This window comes from Dendrobates tinctorius, unplaced genomic scaffold, assembly GCF_039654945.1.
Source record: "Dendrobates tinctorius isolate UK_male_01 unplaced genomic scaffold, ASM3965494v1 ptg000278l, whole genome shotgun sequence".
NCBI lineage: Eukaryota > Metazoa > Chordata > Amphibia > Anura > Dendrobatidae > Dendrobates > Dendrobates tinctorius.
The window spans coordinates 1,601,505-1,628,852 of NW_027361945.1; the positions used below are offsets into that span (position 1 = coordinate 1,601,505).

At 45.2% G+C, this 27,348-nt stretch overlaps 1 protein-coding gene across 7 annotated transcripts in view; it reads right to left on the bottom strand.

Annotated features, from left to right (window-relative positions):
* Positions 1–27,348, bottom strand: part of LOC141072599 (sphingomyelin phosphodiesterase 3-like) — an 844,331-nt gene that overhangs the window by 385,939 nt on the left and 431,044 nt on the right. For all 7 annotated transcript variants that reach the window (XM_073559894.1, XM_073559891.1, XM_073559887.1 and 4 more), the window contains one exon: positions 432–499. The gene's annotated coding sequence lies outside the window, so the exon portion shown is untranslated. The remainder of the gene's footprint in view (positions 1–431; positions 500–27,348) is intronic.

The window sequence follows — 27,348 nt, forward strand, 5'->3', positions numbered from 1 at the left end:
GTGTGACAGTACCTTTAGTCATGTGCTACACCAGAAGCTCGGCAACACTTTTCTATCTTGTGATATCACCCACTGAACTGCAAGGGTGAATGTCCTGGCTCTCCAGTCTCAACATAAGGAACTGAGTGAGCCGGCTTGTGTTAATAAATAATATTTATTTTTATATAGCGCTAACATATTCCGCAGTGCTTTAGAGTTTGCCCACATTATTATCACTGTCCCTGATGGGGCTCACAATCTAAATTCCCTATCAGTATGTCTTTGGAATGTGGGCGGAAACCCACGCAAACACGGGGAGAACATACAAACTCCTTGCAGATGTTGTTCTTGGTGGGATTCAAACCCAGGACTCCAGCGCTGCAAGGCACAATTTATCTGTGGTCAGCAATAACCCTGACCCAGGATAACTAGCAGGTACTAAAAGAACGTACCAGACAATAAGGATCCGCCGTCCTCCTCCCTGGTGTTCCAAGGTCATCAGCCGAGTTTCTCTTCCTCTCTGAAAACATAGAAAAAAAGGTCCTAATCATTTCATATTTAAAATACTTCAAAACCAATAAGAGAACTTTACAATGGTCCTTACATAGAGCCAAACCCCAATGCTCTGTGCCACTATTACATGTTTGCCTTCAGCAGACCCCTAGCTCTCAAAGAATCCAGTTCATGACATTGAAGTTTCTGTATTAAAATATTAAAATATTAAAATAAGATTTCAATATTTGATTTGTCATGGAAGATCATCCATATCAGATGAAGACTTTGGATTTAAGGGATTTTTCAGGAATAACTTTTCCTTTCCCGTTAACTCCTGTTAAGTTAGTATCATCAGAAAATAATATAAATAGGTACAATAAAAAATATACTGGATTAACCAACTAAACACTTGTGTATGAAGGGTACAAATAATACATTATAACCTGTTATGCTCACTATAAACAGTATATATAAGAAAAGTTAAAATATAGACGCCTTCAGGTCATTTCCTACTCAGATTCTTTACTCAGTGAAGTGGACTACAGATACCCTATTCCCTTACTAGTGGGTCCCTTCCTTGCCTCGGAGGTTGGCACTCTAAGTTAAACGCAATTGGCACCCTTGCTCACCATCGGCTATCACTTACTGACCATATAAGGCCCTATATTCAGCAAAGGAATAAATATAACAGATAACTACAGGTAGTTATAGAGCTCAGTTCGTTTAGTGTATGTAAGATATTAAAATTAAACCAAATAAGCATAAACACATACCAATAAAGCAATATAAATATTGTGTCACGATACTAGATTGGAAAAAAAAAATTTCCTTAATAAACATGCTCAGTGGTTAGTGACATGGCAATAAACCAATAGGGAACTCCCAGCAATATAGTTGGAAAACACAGATAGCAACTTAACTATAATTGTGTATAAATCCCTATAGATTTCAATTCATCCAACAGAGTGAATCAATATGATGTCATTCAGCATACAAGTAGTTATAAATCTTGACGCATTTCTCCTAAGTGCACACGTGGTCAAAGTTGTTGGTACCCCTCATTTAATGACAGGAAAAACCCACAATGGTCACAGAAATAACTTGAATATGACAAAAGTAATAAATAAAAAATATATGAAAATGAAGTAATGAAAGTCATACATTGCTTTTCAACCATGCTTCCACAGAATGTAAAACAAATTCAAACTCATGAAATAGGCCTGGATAGAAATGATGGTCCCCTAACTTAATATTTTGCTGCACAACTTTTTGAGGTAATCACTGCTCTCAAACGATTCCTGTAACTGTCAATGAGACTTCTGCACCTCTCGACAGGTATTTTGACCCACTCCTCAAGAGCAAACTGCTCCAGTTGTCTCGTGTTTTGAAGGTTGCATTTTCCAGATGGCATGTTTCAGCTTTTTCCAAAGATGCTCAATAGGATTTAGGTCAGAGCTCATAGAAGGCCACTTCAGAATAGTCCAATGTTTTCCTCTTAGCCATTCTTGCGTGTTTTTAGCTGTGTGTTTTGGGTCATTATCCTGTTGCAAGACCAGGGCCTGTGACTGAGACCAAGCTTTCTGACACTTGGCAGTACATTTCTCTCTAGAATCCCTTGATAGGCTTGAGATTTCATTGTACCCTGCACAGATTCTAGACACCCTGTGCCAGATGCAGCAAAGCAGCCCCAAAACATTACATAGCCTCCTCCATGTTTCATAGTAGGGACAGTATTCTTTCCTTGATATGCTTCATTTTTCCATCTGTGAACATAGAGCTGATGTGCCTTACCAAAAAGTTCCATTTTTGTCTCATCTGTTCATAAGACATTCTCGCAGACGCTTTGTGGCTTGTCAACATGTAGTTTGGCATATTCCAGTCTGGCTTTTTTTATGATTTTTTTTTCAAAAATGTTGACTCCTCGGTCGTCTCCCATGAAGTCCACTTTGGCTCATACAATGACAGATGGTGCGATCTGACACTGATGTTCCTTTAGCTTGAAGTTCACCTTTAATCTGTTTAGAAGTTTTTGGAGGCTCTATTGTTACCATTCGTATTATCCGTTTCTTTGATTTGTCATCAATTTTCCTCCTGCGGCCACATTCAGGGAGGTTGGCTACAGTTCCATGGAGCTTACATTTCTGAATAATATGTGCAACTGTAGTCACAGGAACATCAAGCTGCTTGGAGATGGTCTTATAACTTTTACCTATAACATGTTTGTCTATCATTTTCTTTCTAATCTCCTGAGACAACTCTTTCCTTCGCTTCCTCTCATCCATGTTGAGTCTGATACATGTCACCAAACAGCACAGTTAGTATCTGTAGCCCTCTATACAGGCCCACTCACTGATTCCAAGACTGTAGACACCTGTGATCCTAATTAGTGGACACACCTTGATTTAACCCCTTTCCTACATTGGACGTAATATTCCGTCCATGTGACCTGGGACCTAAGTCCCAAGGACGGAATATTACGTCACACGCGATCAGTGGCGCTCACGGAGGGAGCGCAGCTGATCGCGGCCGGGTGTCAGCTGATTATCACAGCTGACACCTGGCACTTTGTGTCAGGGGCGGTCACGGACCGCCCCCGGCACACTGGCACACTGCGATCAAACATGATCACAGTGTACCGGGGGTAAAGGAGAGAAGCGCGCAGGGAGGGGGCTCCCTCCGTGCTTCCCTGCAACCCCCGGAGCGACGCGATATGCTGCGTCGCTCCGAGAGTCCTCCTCCCTGCAGGCCCCCAGATCTAATATGGCCGCGGGGGCCTTCAGGGTCCTGCAGGGAGGCGTCTTCCTCACTACCTGCTTAGAGCAGGCAGAAGGAAGCCTACAGCAGCGCCTGTCAGATCGCTGATCTGACACAGTGCTGTTCTAAGTGTCAGATCGGACAATGATGTCCCCCTTGGGACAATATAATAAAGTAAAGAAAAAAAAGTGTAAAAATAATTTTAAAAATCACAAAATAAATTAAAAAAAAAATATTCCCTAATAAATTCTTTTTTTTCTAAATAAAAATAATACACATTTAGTAGTACCGCGTCTGTAACGACCCACGCTATAAAACTATCCCACTAGTTAACCCCTTTACTGAACCCCTTAAAAAAAACAAAGCAAGAAACAATGCTTTATTATCATACTGCCGAACAAAAAGTGGTATAACATGCGATCAAAAAGACGGATATAAATAACCATGGTACCACTGAAAACGTCTTCTTCTCCCGCAAAAAACGAGCCACCACACAGCGTCATCAGCGAAAAAATAAAAAAGTTATAGCTCACAGAATAAAGCTATGCAAAAATAATGATTTTTTATAAAATTGTTTTCATTGCATAAAAGCGACAAAACGTAAAAAAAGACATAAATGAGGTATCGCTGTAATCGTACTGATCCGAAGAATAAAACCACTTTATCAATTTTACCATACGCGGAACGGTGCACCCCCCCAAAAGAAATTCATGAAATGCTGGTTTTTGTTCATTCTGCATACCAAAAATTGGAATAAAAAGCGATCAAAAAATGTCACGTGCCCGAAGATAGTACCAATAAAAACGTCAACTCGTCCCGCAAAAAATAAGACCCCACATGACTTGGTGGTTCAAAATATGGAAAAATTATAGCTCTCAAAATGTGATGCAAAAACTATTTTTACAATAAAAAGCGTCTTTTAGCGTGTGACAGCTACCAAACATAAAAACCCGCCATAAATAGTAACCCAAACCCCCCTTTATTACTCCCTTAGTTAGGGATAAATAATAAAATTTAAAAAAAATGTATTTATTTCCATTTTCCCATTAGGGTTAGGGTTATGTTTAGGGTTAGGGCTAGGGTTAGCAATAGGGCTAGGGCTAAGGTTAGGTCTAGGGCTGAGATTAGGGTTAGGGGTGTGTTAGAGTTAGGGTTGGAGTTAGAATTGGGGGTTTCCACTGTTTGGGCACATCAGGGGCTCTACAAATGCAACATAGTGTTTAATCTCAATTCCAGCCAAAAAAGTCAAATGCCGCTGCTTCCCTTCCGAGCTCTGCCATGCGCTGAAATAGTGGTTTACCCCCACATATGGGGTATCAGAGTACTCAGGACAAATTGGACAATAACTTTTGGGGTCCAGTTTCCCTTGGAAAAATAAAAATTGGGGGTGAAAAGATCATTTTTGTGGAAGAAATATGATTTTTTAATTGTACGGCTGTATGTTATAAACTTCTGTGAAGCCCCTAGGGGTTCAAAGTTCTCACCACACATCTAGATAAGTTCCTTGGGGGTCTAGTTTTCAACATGGGGTCACTTGTGGGGGGTTTCCACTGTTTAGGCACATCAGGGGCTCTCCAAACGTGACATGGCGCCCGATCTCAATTCCAGCCAATTTTGCGTTGAAAAAGTCAAACGGCGCTTGTTCCCTTCCGAGCTCTGCCATGCGCCCAAACAGTGGTTCCCCCCACATATCATGTGTCAGCGTACTCAGGACAAATTGCACAATAACTTTTGCAGTCTAATTTCTCCTGTTATCCTTGGTAAAATAAAAAAATTGGACCTGAATTATTTTTTTTTGTGAAAAAAAGTTAAATGTTCATTTTTTTTTTTAAACATTCAAAAAATTCCTGTGAAGCACCTGAAGGGTTAATAAACTTCTTGAATGTGGTTTTGAGCACCTTGAGGAGTGCAGTTTTTAGAATGGTGTCACTTTTGGGTATTTTCTATCATATAGACCCCTCAAATTGACTTCAAATGTGGTGTGGTCCCTAAAAATAAAATGGTGTTGTAAAAAGGAGAAATCGCTGGTCAACTTTTAACCCTTATAACTTCCTAACAAAAAAAAAAATTGGTTCCAAAATTGTGCTGATGTAAAATAAACATGTGGGATATGTTACTTATTAAGTTTTTTGGGTGTCATATCTGTGATTTAAGGGCATAAAAATTCAAATTTGGAAAATTGCAAAATTTTTGCCAAATTTCCGTTTTTTCAAAAATAAACGCAAGTTATATCAATTAAATTTTACCACTGACATGAAGTACAATATGTCACGAGAAAACAATGTCAGAATCACCAGGATCCATGGAAGCATTCCAGAGTTATTACCTCATAAAGGGACAGTGGTCAGAATTGTAACAATTGGCCTGGGCATTAACGTGCAAACCACCCTTGGGTGTAAAGGGGTTAACATGTCCCTTTTCTCACGTTATTTTAAGGGGTACCACCATTTCTGTCCAGGCCTGTTTCATGAGTTTTATTTTTATTTTTTAAAATTTCAGCATGGCTGAAAAGCAATGTCTGACTTTCATTTGTTAATTTTCATAGATAGATCTTTGATCATAGATAATTTTCATAGATAGATCTTTGATTTATTATTACTTTTGTCAGATTCAAGTTATTTCTGTCACCATTTTGGGTTTTTCTGTCATTAAAAAAGGGGTACCAACAATTTTGACCACATGTGTAGGTTTATCAGGAGAACATACTCTACTGTTATCATTTAAGGGGATATCGGGGACTAAAAAAATAAAGTGCCTAAGCACTATCAGGCAGGTAGTTGCTACCCACCTGCCCGTTGTGCCCAGCACCATTCTCTGCCAGCAGAGAACTCTCACAGACTTCCTCTGACCTTACCTGTCAGCAGAGCAGCAGTTTCTTTTCCTGTTGACAGGGTGGGACTACTGGTGTCATGCTGATTGACAGCAGACTCTTCGCTGCCTAATTGGGGAAGCCAGCTGTCTATCAGCATGATGCCAGTAGTCCCGCTCTGTCTACAGGAAGAGAAACGTCTGCTCTGTTGACAGGGAGCAGCTGAATCTCTGGTAGGAGCAGTCAATGACTGGCGCCGTGTACAAAAGACAGGTAGTTGCCTTTGTGACCAACTACATACCTTTTGTTTTAAAGTCCCCTGTGGCAGATCGGCTCACTCGGCTGAACACTGAGGTAGACACAGGCACACTGTCTCTTTAAATCTTCAGATGGTTTATTATGTATGCAGCATAAACCAACGTGACATAAAAATAAACACAGCCCTTTGGGCAAAATGGCAAAAGCAAAATAAAATGGTATCTCACAGTCTCTTTAGCTGCAGGGATCCGCCCTGCTCAGGGTCAGCAAAACCTCCTGATTCAGTTTAGCACCAACATAAGAACTTTCCTGGAGCTACTCTCTCCACACATGCTGAACACTGACTGCCTCTGGAGGCCAACTATTTAAGCCCAGACCACACCTTGGGGTGAAGATAAGGTGGACAACCTCCTATTCACTCAATAGTTGTCCACAAAAAACCCAGCCCTTTCACAAATTGGCTGTTAACCTCTTGCAACACTTAAGGCCCTTTTACATTTAGCGATGCCCCAGCGATCCGACCAGCGATATGACCCGGCCAGGATCGCTGGTGCATCGCTAAATGGTCGCTAGTGAGCTTTCACACAGAAAGATCTCACAGCGATGTAGCAGTGACGCAGCGCACGATACCCACCTTTCACACACAGCGATCCTGATGTCCTCCCGCCCGCCTCCACACGTCGCTCGTCTCACACAGCAGTAAGCCCAGCAGGAAGCGGACGACGAGAAATGGAGCCGGACATTCTCGCGCGATCAGCGACAGCCAGCGGGGGAGCCGGTTGGAGATAAATATCACACATAGCGATATCGCTAGCAATATTGCTATAACGTCACAAAATCAGTGACGTTTTAGCTATATTGCTAGCGATATCGCTATGTGTAAAACCCCCTTTACTGTGCTGAAGGAAAACTCCTGAGTTTCACATCAGTGAAGCCATTAACCTCAATGAAATGTATCTCGCCTCCAGCATCTTGCCAGTGACTTTGTCACATCCCTTTAATCCAACAATAATGTGTAGAACGAAGCTTAAATTTACTGTAGCTTTTGAGCTCAGCATTGTCTACCAGTCAATTAGAAAAAAGAATACATCTCAAAGGTCTGGGGGAACAGTGTCCATTGTAAGAAGACTCTGACGGACTATTGTCCTGTGGATAGAGTAGATTTTTTTTAAATATTAGAGATGAGCGACTTTGCCTTTTTTAGGGTAGAGTCGGGTTTTATGAAACCCGACTTTCGCAAAACTCGGGTCGAACGAAATCGGCCGACTATAGGGAAAAGTCGGAGGCCGACTGAAACACGAAACCCAATGCAAGTCAATGGGGAAGCAAAGTTGGCAGGGAGTGGAGGACAGTAAACACTCCTACAGTGCCCATTTCAATGCCAAAAACATCAATTCTTATTACTTAAACTTGTCAACATGAATTTACTTCATAATAATAGTTAGGCATTGAAAACTGGGGGTTATTTGGCTAAAGTTGTGGGGGGGAAGGGCTGGCTCCAGGTTTTAGTGTGCCCTGGGCCAAAGAGTGTCAGAGTGCCCCTTTAACACATACCACAACTCATGATGCTCTGATACGGCACAGAAATATAGGTATAATACAATGACAAATACTTCACTGCTTACATGACATGACTGATCTATTTTAAATTGTACAATAGCTCAAAAAAAGGACAGTATATTACTCCATACAGTATTATGGCCACCACATTGTGCGCCATACAGAATAATGAGCCCCATATATTTCTCCATACAGAATAATTGGTCACATATAATGTTCCATACAGCATATGATGAGCTCCACATAATGCTACAGTATATGATGGGCCTCATGGATGATGCTCCAGTGTATGATGGGCCCTAATAAGGCTTCAAATATAATGGGCCCCATTTCTAATGCTCCAGTGTATCATGTGCCCCATAGATGCTGCTCCAGTGTCTGGTCTGCCCCATTTATAATGCTCCAGTATACAGTCATGGCCAAAAGTTTTGAGAATGACACAAATATTATATTTTCACATGATCTGCTGGCCTCTGGTTTTTATGTGTGTTTGTCAGATGTTTTTATCACATACAGAAATATAATTGCAATCATATTATGAGAAGCAAAAGGTTATACTGACAGAATGAGTTAATGCAGCAAATCAATATTTGCAGTGTTGACCCTTCTTCTTCAGGACCTCAGCAATTCTCCCTGGCATGCTCCCAATCAACTTCTGGATCATATCTTTACTGATAGCAGTCCATTCTTGCAAAATCAATGCTTTTATTTTGTCTGAATTTGAAGGTTTTTGTTTGTCCACCCGTCTCTTGATGATTGACCACAAGTTCTCAATGGGATTAAGATCTGGGGAGTTTCCAGGCCATGGTCCCAAAATCTCTGTTTTATTCCCTGAGCCATTTAGTTATCACCTTTGCTTTATGGCAAGGTGCTCCATCATGTTGAAAAAGGCATTGTTGATCGCCAAACTGCTCTTGGATGGTTGGGAGAAGTTGCTCTTGGAGGACATTCTGGTACCATTCTTTATTCATGGCTGTGTTTTTAGGCAAGACTGAGAGAGAGCCCATTCCCTTGGCTGAGAAGCAACCCCACACATGAATGGTTTCAGGATGCTTGACAGTTGGCATGAGACAAGACTGGTGGTAGCGCTCACCTGGTCTTCTCTGAATAAGCCATTTTCCAGATGTCCCAAACAATTGAAAAGGGAATTCATCAGAGAAAATGACTTTACCCCAGTCCTCAGCAGTCCACTCCCTGTACCTCTTGCAGAATATCAGTCTGTCCATGATGTTTTTCCTGGAGAGAAGTGGCTTCTTTGCTGCCCTCCTTGAGACCAGGCCTTGCTCCAAGAGTCTCCGCCTCACAGTGCGTGCAGATGCACTCACACCTGCCTGTTGCCATTCCTGAGCAAGCTCTGCACTGCTGGTAGCCCGATCCCGCAGCTGAAACACTTTTAAGAGACGGTCCTGGCGCTTGCTGGTCTTTCTTGGGCGCCCTGGAGCCTTTTTGGCAACAAGGGAACCTCTCTCCTTGAAGTTCTTGATGATGCGATAGATTGTTGACTGAGGTGCAATCTTTCTAGCTGCGATACTCTTCCCTGTTAGGCCATTTTTGTGCAGTGCAATGATGACTGCACGTGTTTCTTTAGAGATAACCATGGTTAACAGAAGAGAAACAATGATGCCAAGCACCAGCCTCCTTTTAAAGTGTCCAGTGGTGTCATTCTTACTTAATCATGACAGATTGATCTCCAGCCCTGTCCTCATCAACACCCGCACCTGTGTTAATGGAGCAATCACTGAAACGATGTTAGCTGGTCCTTTTAAGGCAGGGCTGCAATGATGTTGAAATGTGTTTTGGAGGACAAAGTTCATTTTCTAGGCAAATATTGACTTTGCAAGTAATTGCTGTTAAGCTGATAACTCTTTATAACATTCTGGAGTATATGCAAATTGCCATTAGAAAAAATGAAGCAGTAGACTTTGTAAAAATTAATATTTGTGTCATTCTCAAAACTTTAGGCCATGACTGTATGATGGGCCTCATGGATGATGCTCCAGTGTATGATGGGCCCTAATAATGCCCCATATATAATGGGCTCCAGTGTATAATGGGCCCCGTAAATGCTGCTCCAGTGTCTGATGTCCCCAATCTGGAATGCTCCAGTATATGATGGGCCTCATGGATGATGCTCCAGTGTATGATGGGCCCTAATAATGCTCCATATATAATGGGCCCCATTTCTAATGCTCCAGTGTATCATGTGCCCCATAGATGCTGCTCCAGTGTCTGATCTGCTCCATTTATAATGCTACAATATATGATAGGCCTCATGGATGATGCTCCAGTGTATGATGAGTCCTAATAATGCTCCATATATAATGGGCCCCATTTCTCATGCTCCAGTGTATAATAGGCCCCGTAAATGCTGGTCCAGTGTCTGATGTCCCCCATTTGGAATGCTCCAGTATATGATGGGCCTCATGGATGATGCTCCAGTGTATGATGGGTCCTAATAATGCTCCATATATAATGGGCCCCATTTCTCATGCTCCAGAGTATAATAGGCCCCGTAAATGCTGCTCCAGTGTCTGATGTCCCCCATTTGGAATGCTCCAGTATATGATGGGCCCCATTTTTAATTATCCCAGGCATGGTATGTGAAAAGAGCTCCATGGAGTAATCTGAAGTGTGTGCTGCCGCATCCTTCACTTTTGGTGTGGGTGAAGGACACAAGGAAATGGGTTGCTCCTGACCAGAAGCCTGCAATTACGACTCAGTGCTTGCATTTTTTTAAACTTCAGAAGAGGAGGCGATAGAGCTGGAGGCTATTTCAGCAATGTAAGCCAAAAACAGTTCCTGATGTTTCGGCTTCAAAAGCAGTCTACTTACTCCCAGAAAACGGAGCCTTCCAGGCCTTCCAGAGCTACACAATTATGCAGGCTCAACACCTCCTGCCTTAGCTGCTATTGTGTTTTTGGCACTACCAGCAGAAGCACCACCATCAGTACAAGGTGGCCCCCCCACGCCCACGTCCGTGTCCTCTTCCACCATACTTCCTCATGTTTTGGAAAATGGACCCAAAATACCAGCAGATATATGGTACTGTATCAGAAGCGTACAGCTCCATACAGTCTAGGGTTAACAGTAAATCTCCGTATATATTTCATAAGTCATACACAGACGCTCACAGGCTCAGTATGGATTACCCAATTAAATAAAAAGTTGAAAAAGGGTACAGTATCACCAGATACAAGGTGTATATATAGTATAATGTATACATTCTGAATCTCCGTATACATTTCAGGAAGCAGACACAAACGCTCTCAGGCCCAGTATGGATTACACAAGAATATGAAAAGCTGTAAATGGGTAATGTAACACAAGCATACAGCTGTATACAGTGTTGGGGTAATCTTAAAGCTCCTAATATATTGCTGGACTAACAGACAGATGTTCACAGGCTCATTATGGATTACACCAGAATCTAAATAGCTAAAAAGGTTACTGTATCAGAAGTATACAGCTGTTTACAGTGTTGGCCAAATTTGAAATCTCGGTATATATTTCCGGAGTCACCCTCAGACGCTCTCTCAGTCTAGGTTTGACCATAATAAAAAATGTTGTAAAAAAGGTACTGGATAACAAGATAGCAAGTGTATATATATTATAGGGTACAACTGAAATCTCCGTATACATAGTCCCGTAGTCACTCTCAGACGCTTAATCAGTATGGATTTGACCGTAATACTAAATGTTGAACAAAGGTACTGTATAACAAGATACAAGCTGTATCGAGTATAGGGTAAAAATTGATATCTCCGAATCACCATATATATAGAAGGCATAAAACACACACGATCACTCACTATGGATGATACCGTAATACAAAATTTTGAACAAAGGTACTGTATCAGCACAAACCAGGTGTATCCAGTCTAGGTGTAATTGTTAATTTCCGTCTATACTTCCGGAGTGAGACACAGACACTGTTAGGCGTCGGATTCCTGCGGCTACACAGCAGGAGTCCAGAGCCTCACATACTGCTTCGCAGCAAGTTACTCCTGAGGCTAAGTCCCTCTGCCACTCCTCTGAGCATGCTCATGAGACAATCTCCCATTGGAGGTCGGGAGTCACATGCTCAGGTCCTTCTCCTGATCTGATTGGTCCATCTCAGAGATCTGGAAGGTCCCGGCAGCGCACACGGCTATAAAAGGGCCGCATGGCCGTTCAGCCATGCGCTAGTATAGGCTATTCTTGCTAGATGTGTGAATGGTGATGGATGTATGATTCTGGTGACTGACTCATTAAGATTCCCCTCCCTCTGATATTACGCATGTGGATAGGGAACTATAGTTAGAGTTCGCGCCAGTCAGTGGCAAGCCATAGGCCACTGTGCACACCGCACCTCTACACTAGCGTCCGGTGGTGTCACGTCTCTCAAGGCACCATCGCTTAGCGGCTCTGTCTGCCGCCGCGCTGCATGTAGCAGCACTTACCGGCGTCCGCAGCAGCAACGCCGCACGCACGGTAGGTCTAGACGGACACCGTCCCCTGTCTTGGAACCGTGTCCTGTGACCAGATACCGTGTGTGCAATTTCACTGAGTCTGGTGAAGTCTAACTGGCTCAGTGTATACTTGTATGTTTTTGTTACAGCGCCTCTGTGAGTTTAATAGAGTCCGCTCCGCGCTCATCGGGTGATGTTGAACCCTAGTGCATTATACCGCCATAGAGCGCGTCTGCCATTGTTTAGCAGCGGTTTTAACACCTACTGCACGGTGGACCCCGAGCGGCGAACGCACTTTATTATTTATTTATTTAGTGCGTTCCGCCGTTCCTAACATTATACTTTCGCCAATGTCTGGCTAATAATGGCAGACATGCAGCAGCTTCAGCAGTAATTCAGCAGTAGGTTGGCTACTGTCGAGAGTGCCGACTCCGCTGCGAAGTTTACTGAGGCTGCTGCTCAGGCAGTCACACAGGCTGTCTCACATGTGTCCACGTCCACGCCTGCACCAACAGTTACCCGCCTCCCGTTGCCCGATAAATTTTCTGGCGATAGCGCCTCCTGTAGGGGTTTCGTGAGCCAGTGCTCTATTCAGCTTGAGTTACTGGCCGCACGTTTCCCTACAGAACGGGGTAAGGTGGGGTTCCTCGTTTCCCTTCTGTCGGGCAGGGCGATAGAGTGGGCCACGCCACTGTGGGAAAGTGGTGACCCAGAAGTTTGGACAGCTGCTCAGTTCTTAACATCTCAAAAGCAGGTCTTTTTGGGCCCACGGGTCACTCATGATACCTCTCTCCAGTTACTTGCGCTTACGCAGGGAACTCAGTCGGTCAGTCAGTATGCCGTTCATTTCCGGACACTGGCTTCCGAGCTCGAGTGGCCTGATAGAGCACTCATCCCTGTGTTCTGGAGAGGGTTGGCTGAGCATGTCAAAGATGCCTTATCCACCAGGGAGGTTCCCATCAGCCTGGAATAGTTTATAGCGATCTCCACCCGTATAGACCTCCGTTTTACGGAGCGTGGGCTGGAGCGTATTCAATCCAGACAGAAGTTTAGGTCAACTGCTGGCTTCTCCGAATTGCTGGAGCCTACTGATCTGGAGGTTTTACCTCCTGAACCCATGGACGTGTCCCGTACCGGTCCAAAACCACGTCCGGCACAGGGTCCCACTTGCTGCTACCTGTGCCGACAGTCGGACCACCTGGCTAATAGATGTCCACAGCGGTCGAAAAAACGTTCACCTCCGGTGGCAGTTGGTGGAGATCTACCTAATATGAAAACGTTCTCCTCCAAACCAGTATTCCGAGGGACGTTAGATAGCGGGGCTTCCTCCTGGGAGGTAGAGGTCACAGTGGACTCTGGGGCAGAGGAAAACTTTATGTCCTCAGCCTTTGCCCAAAAATACGCCATTAAACTGGTGCCACTTCCTCACCCTGTGACCGTTAGGGTGGTTAACGGATCTTCCTTACCGTATCAGATTACCCACCAGACAGCACCCCTGGGGTTCTCAATATCCCCGTCTCATCGCGAGACGTTGATCCTGCTCATCATGCCTAAGGGCATCGACCAGGTGCTTCTCGGACTCCCCTGGTTACGTTGCCATTCTCCCCATATTGAGTGGTCCTCAGGGAGTATACTGGGCTGGAGCAAGGAGTGTGTGGGAAGGTGCATGGGGGGCAGTGTTCAAGTAGCCTCTGTGGAGGTGCCTGCGGATCATTCCGCACCCCTCACTGGGAATCTGAAGTTCATGGCTCCTGTCGTCTTTGAACCAGTGCCGCCGAGCAAAACCTTTGTTCCGCCTCACCTGTGGTCCAAAGTACTCGCGTGGGCACACGCGTCCAGGGTGGGTGGTCTCTTTGGTTACAAGCGTACCACAAAACTCTTGGCTAGCTCTTATTGGTGGCCGCACAGGGCTCAGGACACTAAAAAATATATTCAGGCATGCGCCTCCTGTGCTCGGAGTAGATCCTCTAAACAGAGATCGGCTGGGTTACAGTGTCTCTTGCCGGTGGCAGACCAGGCAATGGAGGTCCGCGACAGTCTGGGTCGCACCCCGCATGTCGCTCAAATCTCTGTAATATGAATGAAGACGCCAGCCGACACACTTCGGCGCCCCACTCCAACTTCGGCTCCTGGCAACTTAGCCATCCCCGAAGCCCTCCACGTGCCTTCTCTTGGACCAATTCACATGTCCCGGTTTTTCAAGTCATCTGTGGTCTGCGGACGAGCCTGAGGCCTATGCCTCTGTGGGACATAAGGTGGTACGTGGCAAAAAATTTTGCCAGGAGGGGGGGTAATGCGGCTACACAGCAGGAGTCCAGAGCCTCACATACTGCTTCGCAGCAAGTTACTCCTGAGGCTAAGTCCCTCTGCCGCTCCTCTGAGCATGCTCATGAGACGATCTCCCATTGGAGGTCGGGAGTCATGTGCTCAGGTCCTTCTCCTGATCTGATTGGTCCATCTCAGAGATCTGGAAGGTCCCGGCAGCGCACGGCTATAAAAGGGCCGCATGGCTGTTCGGCCATGCGCTAGTATAGGCTATTCTTGTAGATGTGTGAATGGTGAATGGATGTATGATTCTGGTGCCTGACTCAGTAAGATTCCCTTCCCTCTGATATTACGCATGTGGATAGGGAACTATAGTTACAGTCCGCACCAGTCAGTGGCAAGCCATAGGCCACTGTGCACACCGCACCTCTACACTAGCGTCCGGTGGTGTCACGTCTCTCAAGGCACCATCGCTTAGCGGCTGTGTCTGCCGCCGCGCTGCATGTAGCAGCACTTACCGGCATCCGCAGGAGCGACGCCGCACGCACGGTAGGTCTAGACGGACACCGTCCCCTGTCTTGGAACCGTGTCCTGTGACCAGATACCGTGCGTGCAATTTCACTGAGTCCGGTGAAGTCTAACTGGCTCAGTGTATACTTGTATGTTTTTGTTACAGCGCCTCTGTGAGTTTAACAGAGTCCGCTCCGTGCTTATCGGGTGACGTTGAACCCGAGCACATTATACCGCCATATAGCGGTGGACCCCAAGCGGCGAACGCACTTTATTATTTATTTATTTAGTGCGTTCCGCCGTTCCTAACACTCACAGGCTCACTATGTATTACACCAGAATTTAAAAAGTAGAAAAAGGGAAAGGTAGTCGAAGCGTACAACAGTATACAGTTTTGTGGTACTTTTAAATCTTCGTATATATTTCAATCTCAGTAAGCCAGTCCAGACTCTCCGCTGCTGGAAACTACATGGATACAAGTACAGATGGAAAATCGAGTGTTAGCAGAAATTTGGGAATTACTCATCGCGAGAAAACCTCCCGGTAGATGTTGCAGAGGCGATACAGACCCTCAATTACTGTGTCTGTGGAGACAGCAAAAACGGTTCTTTGTGAAGAAAGGATTGCTTTATCGCAGTAGCGTGGATCACATCACGTTACTCGTCTCCATCAAATTGTGATCACAGGGAGAGATGTAGACATGGTCCTCACTGCCTATCATGATGTGTCTTGTCATTTTGGAGTGCAAAAGACAGAAGCCACAGGTCGTAGGCGATTCTATTGGATTGGCATGAGAGGAGACATTGAAAAATGGTGGCAGGAATGTCACACGTCTGTTACTATCACAACTGTGAAAGGTGATCATAAAGCACCACTGCATCTACTTGTAAGTTGACGTCCATTACAAATGGTAGCCATTGATCATCTGAAGGTAGAGGCAAGCAGGACAGGCCATAGCTACATCTTAACCATCATCGATCAATAAACAAAAATTACTAGTGGCCGTCCCTGTGAAGGATTTAACTGCCCAGACTACACAGCGGTGGAGCAGAGAGAGGTAAGTATTGCAACTTGCAAGTGCTGTGGCCATGACCAAGCAGGGGGGGCACACTCGTGGTCGACAGTACTGGCGCAGGGCCCCTCATAGTATTCTGGTGTGTCTGACAGCGAGTGGGCCCCCCCACCGTCAGAGACACTGTATTGTACTATGAGGGGCCCTGTCCAGTGCCGTCGACCATCAGTGGGCCCATCCACCTGTTCAGAGAAACGGCACTTGCCTGGGTGCACCAGGTGTTGACCCCAACCATTGGGGGGTGGGTGGGCAGCCCACTTAGGGAGGTTTAAAAAATGGCATATGTTGATGTGTTGGCTGGACACTCAGCTGCTGCAAATGGCGGAATTGGACAAGTCCGAGGAAGAGGAGGACAAAAGCGAGGCAGTGTTCTGGCAACCTATGTGTCATCAGGGAAAGGTAGGACAAAATCCTTTGAAACCCATGCATGGTTCATTTTAATGAAGGTTAGATCATCAACATTTTGGGTCGACAGACGGGTCCTTTTTCTGTCAGGATTGATCCAGCAGCACTGGAGACTCTTTCAGATAACACACTAGCAGCAGGGCAAGCGAGCTCCTGTAAGGCATATTGTGCCAATTCAGGCCAGGTGTCCAGTTTAGAGGCCCAATAGTCAAAGGGGAATGACTTGTGAGGGAGAACATCGATATGGGAGAAGCAGTTTGTATCCATAGTTGACAACTGCTGTCTCCTGTCACTTTTAATCGATGCAGTAACATGGTCATTAAATCCCTGTCTCCAACGCCACTTCGGCTGTGTGCATCACGAACACCTCTTCCATTGTGCCCACTACGGCTCGTGGGAGAACCCGCACTGCTGCTGTGTGCTGGGATAGCCTCAAACAAACGGTTTACCAGAGTTGCTTGTTTGTTAGCCAATATTATCTCTAGGTTCTCCTGTGGCATGATGTTGTGTAATTTGCCTTTGTAGCATGGATCGAGGATGCTGGCCAGCCAGTAGTCATCATCCCTCATCATTTTGGCAATGCGGGGGACCCTTTTTAGGATCCGCAAGGCATAATCGCACATGTGGGCCAAAGTTCCAGGTGTCAATGCTGCACTGCCACTACTGGGTGAAGGCGCACAAATCCACATCCCTACTGTCACGCACAAACACTGTACCTGACCTTGGAACGCCAACATTTTCTCTTGCCCCCTGCGAAGCATCCTCCTGCCCAAAATAATCATCCCCCTCATCCTCCTCTTCCTCCACCTTGTTCCCTGACCAGACAATGGCTGACTGTCATCAAGGCTTCCCTCCTCCTCCTCCACTGCAGACGCCTGATCCTTAATGTACGTCAAACTTTGCATGAGCAGACGCATAATTGGGATGCTCATGCTTATGATGGCGTCGTCTGAGCTTACCAGCCGTGTGCATTCCTCAAAACACTGAAGGACTTTACAAAGGTCTTTCAGCTTTGACCACTGCACACCCAACATTTCCATGTCTTCCCTCAAACTGCCTGCCCATGTATCCTCCCACAAATACATTACAGCCTGCCTCTGTTCGCACAGCCTCTCAACCATGTGCAGAGTGGAGTTCCACCTTGTTGCAACGTCTATGATTAGGCGGTGCTTGGGGAGGTGGAGCAATCGCTGCAGCTTCTGCATACGAGTGGACTGGACGTTTGAGCGACGGATGTGCGAGCACAGTCTTCGCACCCTATGTAGCAGGGATGTTAACTCCTGATAATTATTAAGGAAGCACTGCACCACCAGGTACAAAGTGTGAGCCAGGCAAGGTATGTGTGTGAGTTTTGCACGGGCTATGGCTGCCACAAAATTACGGCCATTATCACTGACTACCTTGCCTGCCTCAAGATGTAGACTGCCCAGCCATGACTCTGTTTGTCACTGCAAGTAGTCGGCCAGTACCTCCGCGGTGTGTCTGTTGTCGCCCAAAGACATTATCATTAACACAACCTGCTGACGCTTACCACTAGCTGTTCGATAGTGGGAAACCTCATGTTCAACACTGCCAGCTGAGGATGGAGTACTCGTGCGACTGCGATCTGTGGGTGAGCTTTCGCTGATGGAGTAGGAGGGTCGGACGCCTACAGCCAACTGTTTCCTACACCGTGGGCTAGGCAGCACTGTTCCACTGCCTGTGTCCCCTGTGGAGTCTGCATTCACCACATTAGCCCAGTGCGCAGTGATGGACACGTAACGGCCCTGGCCATGCTTACTGGTCCATGCATCTGTTTTGAGGTGCACCTTTCCACTCACTGACTGTTTTAGTGCATGGACAATGCAGTCTTTAACATGCCGGTGGAGGGCAGGGATGGCTTTTCGACAAAAGAAGTGCCGACTGGGTAGGTCATAGCGTGGGACAGCGTAGGCCATGAGCTCGCGGAAAGCTTCACTCTTAACCATCATTTCTAATGAGATTAGTTTGGCAATGTAGGCGTTCAAACACAGTGTACGCGGATGAGAACTTTCTTGTCCTACTCAGAGTGTCTGGTAGGGTGAGCTGGACTGGAGAGCTGCATATGGGGGAAGTAGCGGTGGACCAGACTGAGTGAGAGTGGGTTGGTGACGGTATTAGTGGTGATGGCCTAGATTCAGTGTTTCGTTGCAAAACCATTGTGATTCCCTGACTGCTTTGGCCTTGCGACGACACCTCAACATTTATTGCTGGTGGTGTGCTTACCGGTGGCGGTGGTCTTACAGTGGGGGAAGCGGTTGATTAAATGTCTAAGCATGCAACTGGTATTCAAATTTCTGAGTTGTTTACCTCGGCTAAAGGTCCTTCCGCACTTCTTACAGGTAACCTTTGCCTCATCAGTTGGATTTTGGACAAAGGTGCCACACTGCACTCTTCCTACTATGGTATACATTTTCTGGCCTTGCACGCTGTGCTAAGTTCCCCGTCTGGCCAAGCTGTCCTGCAACTTTTAGTTTTTGGTCCACGTTTTTGGACAGCTACGGGCCTGCCAGATAACCGCTGCTGCGATGTCAATGCCTGCTGCGGATCCTTCTCCTTATCTAAACTGTTGCCAGCGCCACCCTCCTCCCCCAATGGATGCCAATCCGGGTCAAGAACTAGGTCATCCATCACCTCCTCTTCAAAGTCATCTGCACCTTCCTCTTTACCTTCCTCTGTGTCACCGTGTAAGGTGGTATAGTATGCGGGAAGGGGCACCTGAGTTTCATCAGGGTCAGATTCTGGCTCAATAGACTGCGAGGGCAATGTAGTGCTCTGGGTCAATGTACTAGCAGAATCATCTAGCAATGGCTGTGCATCAGTGCACTCCATGTCAGATTCATCTTGGACTGGGGAATTCAGGATTTGACTGGATAACCCAGGCATGGTATGTGAATAGAGCTCCATAGAGTAATCTGAAGTGTGGGCTGCCACATCCTTAACTTTTGGTGGGGGTGAAGGACACAAGGAAAGGTATTTTTCCTGACCAGAACCCTGCACTGACAACTCCGTGCTTGCAGGTTTCAAATGTTCAGAAAAAGAGGCAATAGAGCTGGTGGCTGTTTCGGCAATGTACGCCAAAACCTGTTCCCGATGCTCCGGCTTTAAAAGTGGTTTTCCTACTACAAGAAAAAGTAACCTTACAGGCCTTCTTGGGCCAGACGATGACGCAGGCTCAACACCTCCTATCTTAGCTGCTATTGTGCTTTTGCCAGTACCAGCCGATGCACCGCCACCATCAGTACCAGCTGAGCCCCCCTGCCCACGTCCGTGGCCTCTTCCACCATACTTCCTCATGTTTGGGAAAATGTACCAAAAATACCAGCAGAGAGATGGTACTGTATGAGGAGCGTCCACCTGTGTAAGGTGTATTAAAAAAATGAAATCTACGTATATATTTTGTTAGTCAGACGCTCTCACAGTATGTATTTGACCGAAATCCAACAAGCAGATATACGGAACTGTATCAGAAGTGTACAGCTGTATACGTTTTTTGTGTAACTAACATTCTCCGTATATGTATTTACGGAGTGTCACACACACACACGCTGACTCTGTATAGATGTGACTGTAATGCGAACGGCAGATATACAATACTGTTTGAGGATCGGACTGCTCTATACGGTGTGTGTATGGAAAATTGTCAATCTCCATCTATTTTTATACAGACTGACACACGCTGTCTCTGTCTAGTTTTGAATGTCATCAAACAGCAGATATATGAAACTGTTTGAAAAGCGGACAGCTCTATAAGGTGTAGGTCTGGAAAAATGGAAAATCTCCTCGGCTTGTTTTTCCAGAGTCACACCCAGATAGCTTCTATTTGTCCGTGATACCAGCCAGTACACGGTATGGTGTGAGGAGCATACACCGCTATACGGTGTGTGAAAAAATGAACGCTCAGTAACTCACCAGAACAAAATAAAAGTTGGAGTGCTTTGAAAAAAGCAGTTTGAACAGCAGTGTACACAGCAACGCAGCTAGCAGGTAGCCTTAAAAGGCAGCCTAATCACCACCAGCGCTGCTGCACACAACAAAAACCCTCCCCTTTCACTGCACACTAACTGTACAGTGAAAAGCGCTATCAGCAGAAGCAATTTTGTTTTTCTTCTTCCCTGCCTAACGCTCTCCCTATTCAGAATCAGCAACAGCAGCAGCACCTCTCCCTATTCTAAGATCGGCAGAAGTAAGATGGCAGTCGGCGGTCACGGCCTTTTATACCCACTGTGACGCCACACAAAGCCAGCCAATCACTTCAATGCCCTTCTCTAAGATGGTGGTGGCCGCTGCCTATGTCATCGCGTTGCCCACAGTGTGCGTCCTCCATCATTGGCTGAGAAAAGGCGCTGGAAGCATTATTTGAAACGTGACTTTGGCGCTCTGATCGGTGACCTCATAGCCGACCTCACGCTATGGTCAGGTTTCGTTCGGCGAAACCCGACTTTAGCTAAAGTTGGCTATTTTTTAATTTGACCGACCCGTTTCGTTCAACTCTACCCACCATATATGTATGTACCTTTCCTCTTATCTTCTGGGGTAGCCTAGAGGAAATGGTAGCAAATTCGCAGGAAGGTTGCACACTCCCTTATCAGGAATTTGTGGGTTGCAAGTGCGCTTCACATATTGTAACAAATCACGCATGCGAACAAAAACAGTCGTGGAACACAGATGTGCCCCACCATGCCCAAGCCGACTGCGCATGCACCTAGCCTGATAGAGGTTGAATGCAAGTGTGCTCCACCTCATTTATCTGCTGGCCGTGCGTATGTACATAGAATGACAGGTGGAACGCTATGCGTTCCACCATAAATAATGCTTTCTATTGCTGTACAAGTCCCATAATACAGTCATGAATTTTAGAAGGGATAAAGCACCTGGGCTTTCTTGTAGATAATGGTCTACAATCTATAAGGAGATTTAGGAGGGTCATTCTCTTAGATTAGACTGAATGCAAGAATGTCTCCTGAAATTAGTACCAAAGACAAATATAAAGTAATATTTTGCCATACAGTATGTTGATATTCAGCAAATAAAAAATATTTGTCTATAATTGGCCTAAAACCCATTAGGGTCAGTAGGCCCAGGGCAGTTCTGTCACAGAACAATAATGGGACGGGAACAGGGTTCAAATGAAGCATTCAAATTGGAGCTGACCTTTTAACCCCTTGGTTGTTTTCAGGATTGACATAATTTGTCAGTGTTTTAATCACACATACAGAGCTCTGCTACATCTCCTTGGGTTTTGAATGACACGCTGCCCTTCCCCCCATTGGTTTGTAAAGTACACTGAGTTCACAAACATTCCCCCTCACTAAGCTGCGACCCCCCTCCTTCTCTCCTTGCCAGCACTGTGTAATTCTATTTCCCTCTTTCTCACCCCTCCCTCACTGCAACACGCCCAATAGCCAGTACACAGCAAGGCAGCCTTTCTGGCGACTACTTGTCCTAGGTGTAGTTCCCTGACTGACCTGAGGGTAAGGGGGCGCCAGAGAGCTGCAAGTTCCAACCCGGAATTGGAAAGTGGGATATAATAAATCCCTGATGAACTGGGAGCAACTAAACACTAAAATTGAAAGCGTTCCAGGCTACCCCAATGTACTTCTCTAACATGAGTGGTGATGTAGGTATCTCTTGCATTAGTTATACCGCCTATGTGTTCTGCCAAATTCACGTTTAGTTTTCCCAACATAGTTTTTTGGGCAGGTACATTGGTTTTACCTGTAGGGGCACTTCAAAATGTTTTTGTTTTGAGAATGTGTCTGCAAAATTTGCACTTTCCATACTTAAATGTGCCTGTTTCCCTATTCTCTAACTAAGTGGGTGTTTTAGTTACATGAGAATAGGTACTGTGCACAATTTTGTCACAAAATGGATCTTCCTTTTCTGCACGTAAGGCTAAGTGCACACGTAGCAGAAAATTTCTGCTGGAAAACCTGACTCCCTTCCCAGAAACCGCGCATTTTCTGCGTAAAAAATGCACGGTTTTTATGTGTTTTTTTTTCACGCGTTTTCAAGACGCATAGAAATAGCCAGAAACGCAGAAAAATCAGCGAAATTAATGAGCATGCTGCGTTTTTTACCGTAAAGCGTTTTTTTCCTGGTAAAAAACGCATCAATATGCACAAAAAGTGCAAAATGCATAGAAATGAATGGGAAGCTTATTTTTAGCGGTTTTATAGTGGTTTTATTGGGAAAATCGCTAAAAAAAAACCCGCTAAAAAAATGCTGTGTGTGAACACAGCATCATAGAATGGAAGTTGGAACCAAGTCACCAATGTCAGGGTCTGTTTTTAAGAAAGCTCCAATATTTTTGGATAATATTTCTGACCTTCCCTGCTCGGTTGTCAAAACAGTTAAAATAGTAAACTCAATCTCCCCTGTTCCAGCAGCTTGTGCCTATTACATCGGCAGAGCAGCTGTGCGAAGTTACTGGCTGTGAAAACTCTGCACTTGGAAACCTCTGCTGCTACAGTATCAATGAAGCTATTAATGGTCGTCTGAGGAATGTCCTGCCACACTGAATGCACTTGGGTAAATCATCAAGATCTGCTGCTGGCAGCTCCCATTTCAAATGCCGACCAATCATATTACAGATGTGCTGGATGGGAAGCAAGCCCAGAGACACCGCAGGACATGGCAGCATGTTTAGGCCACATCGGCTGCTCACAAGCTTAGTTATGTTGAAAAATGGTTCCAGGGACACCTCCAGAAAATTTTTAGTACATGGACTCACACAACTGTAAATTCTGTGTATATGTAATCAGAAGTTAAGCTATTGTAAGCTCCTCTCCTATTAATTTGCTTTTGTATGGTGTATGCATGCTGTTAAAGCAATTCTTTAACTGCATATTTAACCCCTTTACCCCCAAGGGTGGTTTGCACGTTCATGACCCGGCCAATTTTTACAATTCTGACCACTGTCCCTTTATGAGGTAATAACTCTGAAAAGCTTCCATGGATCCCACTGATTCTGACTTTGTTTTCTCGTGACATATTGTACTTCATGTTAGTGGTAAAATTTCATTCAAATAACTTCGCAATTTTCCAACTTTGAATTTTTATGCCCTTAAATCACAGAGATACAACACACAAAAAACTTAATAAGTAACATTTCCCACATGTTTACATGTTTACATGTCAGCACAATTTTGGAACCAAAATTTTTTTTTGTTAGGAAGTTATAAGGGTTAAAAGTTGACCAGCAATTTCTAATTTTTGCAACACCATTTTATTTTTACGGACCACATCACATTTGAAGTCAATTTGAGGGGTCTATATGATAGAAAAAACCCAAAAGTGACACTATTCTAAAAACTGCACCCCTCAAGGTGCTCAAAACCATATTCAAGAAGTTTATTAACCCTTCAGGTGCTTCACAGGAATTTTTTGAATGTTTAAAAAAATGAACATTTAACTTTTTTTCACAAAAAAATTAATTCAGGTCCAATTTTTTTTATTTTACCAAGGGTAACAGGAGAAATTGGACTGCAAAAGTTATTGTGCAATTTGTCCTGAGTACGCTGATACCTGATATGTGGGGGGGAACCACTGTTTCGGCGCATGGCAGAGCTCAGAAGGGAAGGAGCGCCGTTTGACTTTTTCAAAGCAAAATTGGCTAGAATTCAGATCGGATGCCATGTCACATTTGGAGAGCCCCTGATGTACCTAAACAGTGGAAACCCCCCACAAGTGACCCTATTTTGGAAACTAGACCCCCCAAGGAACTTATCTAGATATGTGATGAGAACTTTGAATTACACAAGGGCTTCACGGAAGTTTATAACGCCCAGGCGTGAAAATAAAAAAATCATATTTTTTCCACAGACATGATCTTTTAGTCCCCAATTTTTTTTATTTTCCCAAGAGTAACAGGAGAAAATGGACCTCAAAAGTTGTTTTCCAATTTGTCCTTAGTACACTGATACCCCATATGTGGGAGAAAACTACTGTATGGGCACACGTCGGGGCTCGGAAGGGAAGTAGTGACGTTTTGGAATGCAGACTTTGATGGAATGGTCTGCAGGTGTCATGTCCTGTTTGGAGAGCCTCTGATGTGCCTAAACTGTTGAAACTCCCCATAAGTGACCCCATTTTGGAAACATTGATATATACAATGTTTTGATCGCTTTTTATTGCATTTTTAGCAGACGTGCAGTCACTTTTTTTGCTTTATGGCGTACACTTTACAGGTTAAATAGTTTAATCTAATATATAAAGCTCAAATTGTGTATGTACTGTATGTACAGTATGTATGTATGTATGTATGTATGTGTGTGTGTGTGTGTATGTCCGGGATAGGCTTCCGCACTGTCGCAGCTACAGCCACAAAATTTGGCACAGTCACACGTCTGAACCCTGAGAGCATCCTAAGCTATGTTGTGAGGTGAAATTTTGACCCCGCTCGTTCCAATTCACCAAACAATTTTGCCCCCATCTACATACTTGGGAAAAAGTGTGTGCGCGTCAAGCCCTGCCTGACTAGAAGCAATGGGATGAAACTGAATGGGAGGAGACACAGATTAGATATTAGAAAAAACTTTTTGACAGTTAGAGTGATCAATGAGTGGAACAGGCTGCCACGAGAAGTGGTGAGTTCTCCTTCAATGGAAGTCTTCAAACAGAGGCTGGACAGACATCTGACTGGGATGATTTAGCGAATCCTGCTTTGAGCAGGGGGTTGGACCAGATGGCCCAGGAGGTCCCTTCCAACTCTACGATTCTATGATTCTATGATTCTGAGTTCATTTTCCCCTACTCCATTGAGGTCTGATGAACTCCCTCTTCTGGTGAAGGAAGGTAGTGAGGCTGATTACCAAGCACCTGTGCAGGATGGTGATGACTGGGTGACTGGAATTGCTGACTGGATATAAGGCAGCTGACGCCCTTCTGCCTTGCTTGTGATCTCTCTGAGGGATTCTAGGAGACCAGTCTGATTCCTGCTCCTCAAAAGCTAAGTTTTCTGCTCTGCTTTTTGCATTTGTGTTTTGGTTTTGTTTTGCCTTGTTTTTCTGGATTTCTGCCATTCCCTGCTGGGGTGAGCTGAATTCCTTTTTGCTCTGTCTTCAGAAAATACCTGAGTACTGATATAGTCTTTTTGAAGCCTAGCTTCTTCAGGGCTTTTTTCCCTATCAGTCTGTTGGCTCTTGTTTTGACAGGGTTTTGGCGGATTGCAGACAGCAGCTTTTCTATCCTTTCCTATTTAGTTAGCTTGGGCCCCAACATTTGCTCAGCCTATCTTTCTATCTGTGTGAGTGTTTTTTCATCTTGCTTCACCGTCATTATATGTTGGGGGCTGCCTATTGCTTTGGGGTCTGCTCTGGGGCAGTTTAGATTTCCCTTTCTGTCTTTAGGCTATTTAGTTCTCCGGCTGTGATCGAGGGGTCTAGGGCACTGTAGGAACCCCCCACGGCTACTGCTAGTTGTTGTTGATAGGTTCAGGGGTCTGCAATCCGATAGCTGCCAACTTCTCTGGTTTTCTGGACTTAGCTAGTATTTCTGTTTTTGCCTCCTACGGTGACTCATTCATAACACCCGCCCCTCATAATGATGTGATAATGCCCCTATTTGCATACTGGGGAAACAGTGTGTGCGTATCAAGCCCCGCCCCTCATTATGATGTCACAATGGTTGCCATGGCGATGCTGATGTCATCATAGGTTGCAAGCCCTGCCGCCACTCATTATGATGTCATAATGGTTGACTATGGGATGGAGGATGTGTGATTAGTATATGGGCACTGGACTATGGGATGGAGAATATGTATGACGGGTATATGGGCACGGGACTATGGGATGGAGGATGTGTGATGGGTATATGGGCACTGGACTATGGGATGGAGGATATGTATGACGGGTATATGGGCACGGGACTATGAGATGGCGGATATGTATGATGGGTATATGGGCATGGGACTATGGGATGGAGGATATGTATGACAGGTATATGGGCACGGGACTATGGGATGGTGGATATGTATGATGGGTATATGGGCACGGGACTATGGGATGGAGGATATGTATGATGGGAATATGGGCATGGGACTATGAGATGAAGGATGTATGATGGGTATATGGGCACTCGACTATGGGATCGTGGATATGTATGATGGGTATATGGGCACGGGCCTATGGGATGGAGGATATGTATGATGGGTATATGGGCACAGGCCTATAGGATCGTGGATATGTATGATGGGTATATGGGCACGAGACTATGGGATGGAGGATAATTATAATTTGCTATAACTAACCACAGTTAGTTACTATGCCCGGGCAGTGTCGGGCTCTTCAGCTAGTATTTTTATAAACCTGGCTTTTACAAATGAGTACGTGCCATATATGTTTAGTTTTAAAGCGGGAAAATAGAGGGCGGGGTGATTTTAAATTCTTTGAAAAAATTATTTGACATTTTTTAACCCCTTACCTACAATGGACGTAATATTCCGTCCATGTGACCCTGGACCTAACTACCATGGACGGAATATTACGTCCCAGCGATCAGCGGCGCCCACGTGGTGAGCGCCGCTGATCGCGGCCGGGTGTCAGCTAATTATCATAGCTGACACCCGGCACAATGTGTCAGGGGCGGTCACGGACCGCCCCCGACACGTTAACCCCTTGTACACCGCGATCAAACGCGATTGCGGTGTACCGGGGGTTAAAGGGAAGCATCGGCAGTGAGGGGGCTCCCTCCGTGCTTCCCTGAGCCCCCCACGGCAGCGCAATGTGCAGCGCTGCTGCGGGGGGCTCTTTCCCAGATCCAAGATGGCGACAGGG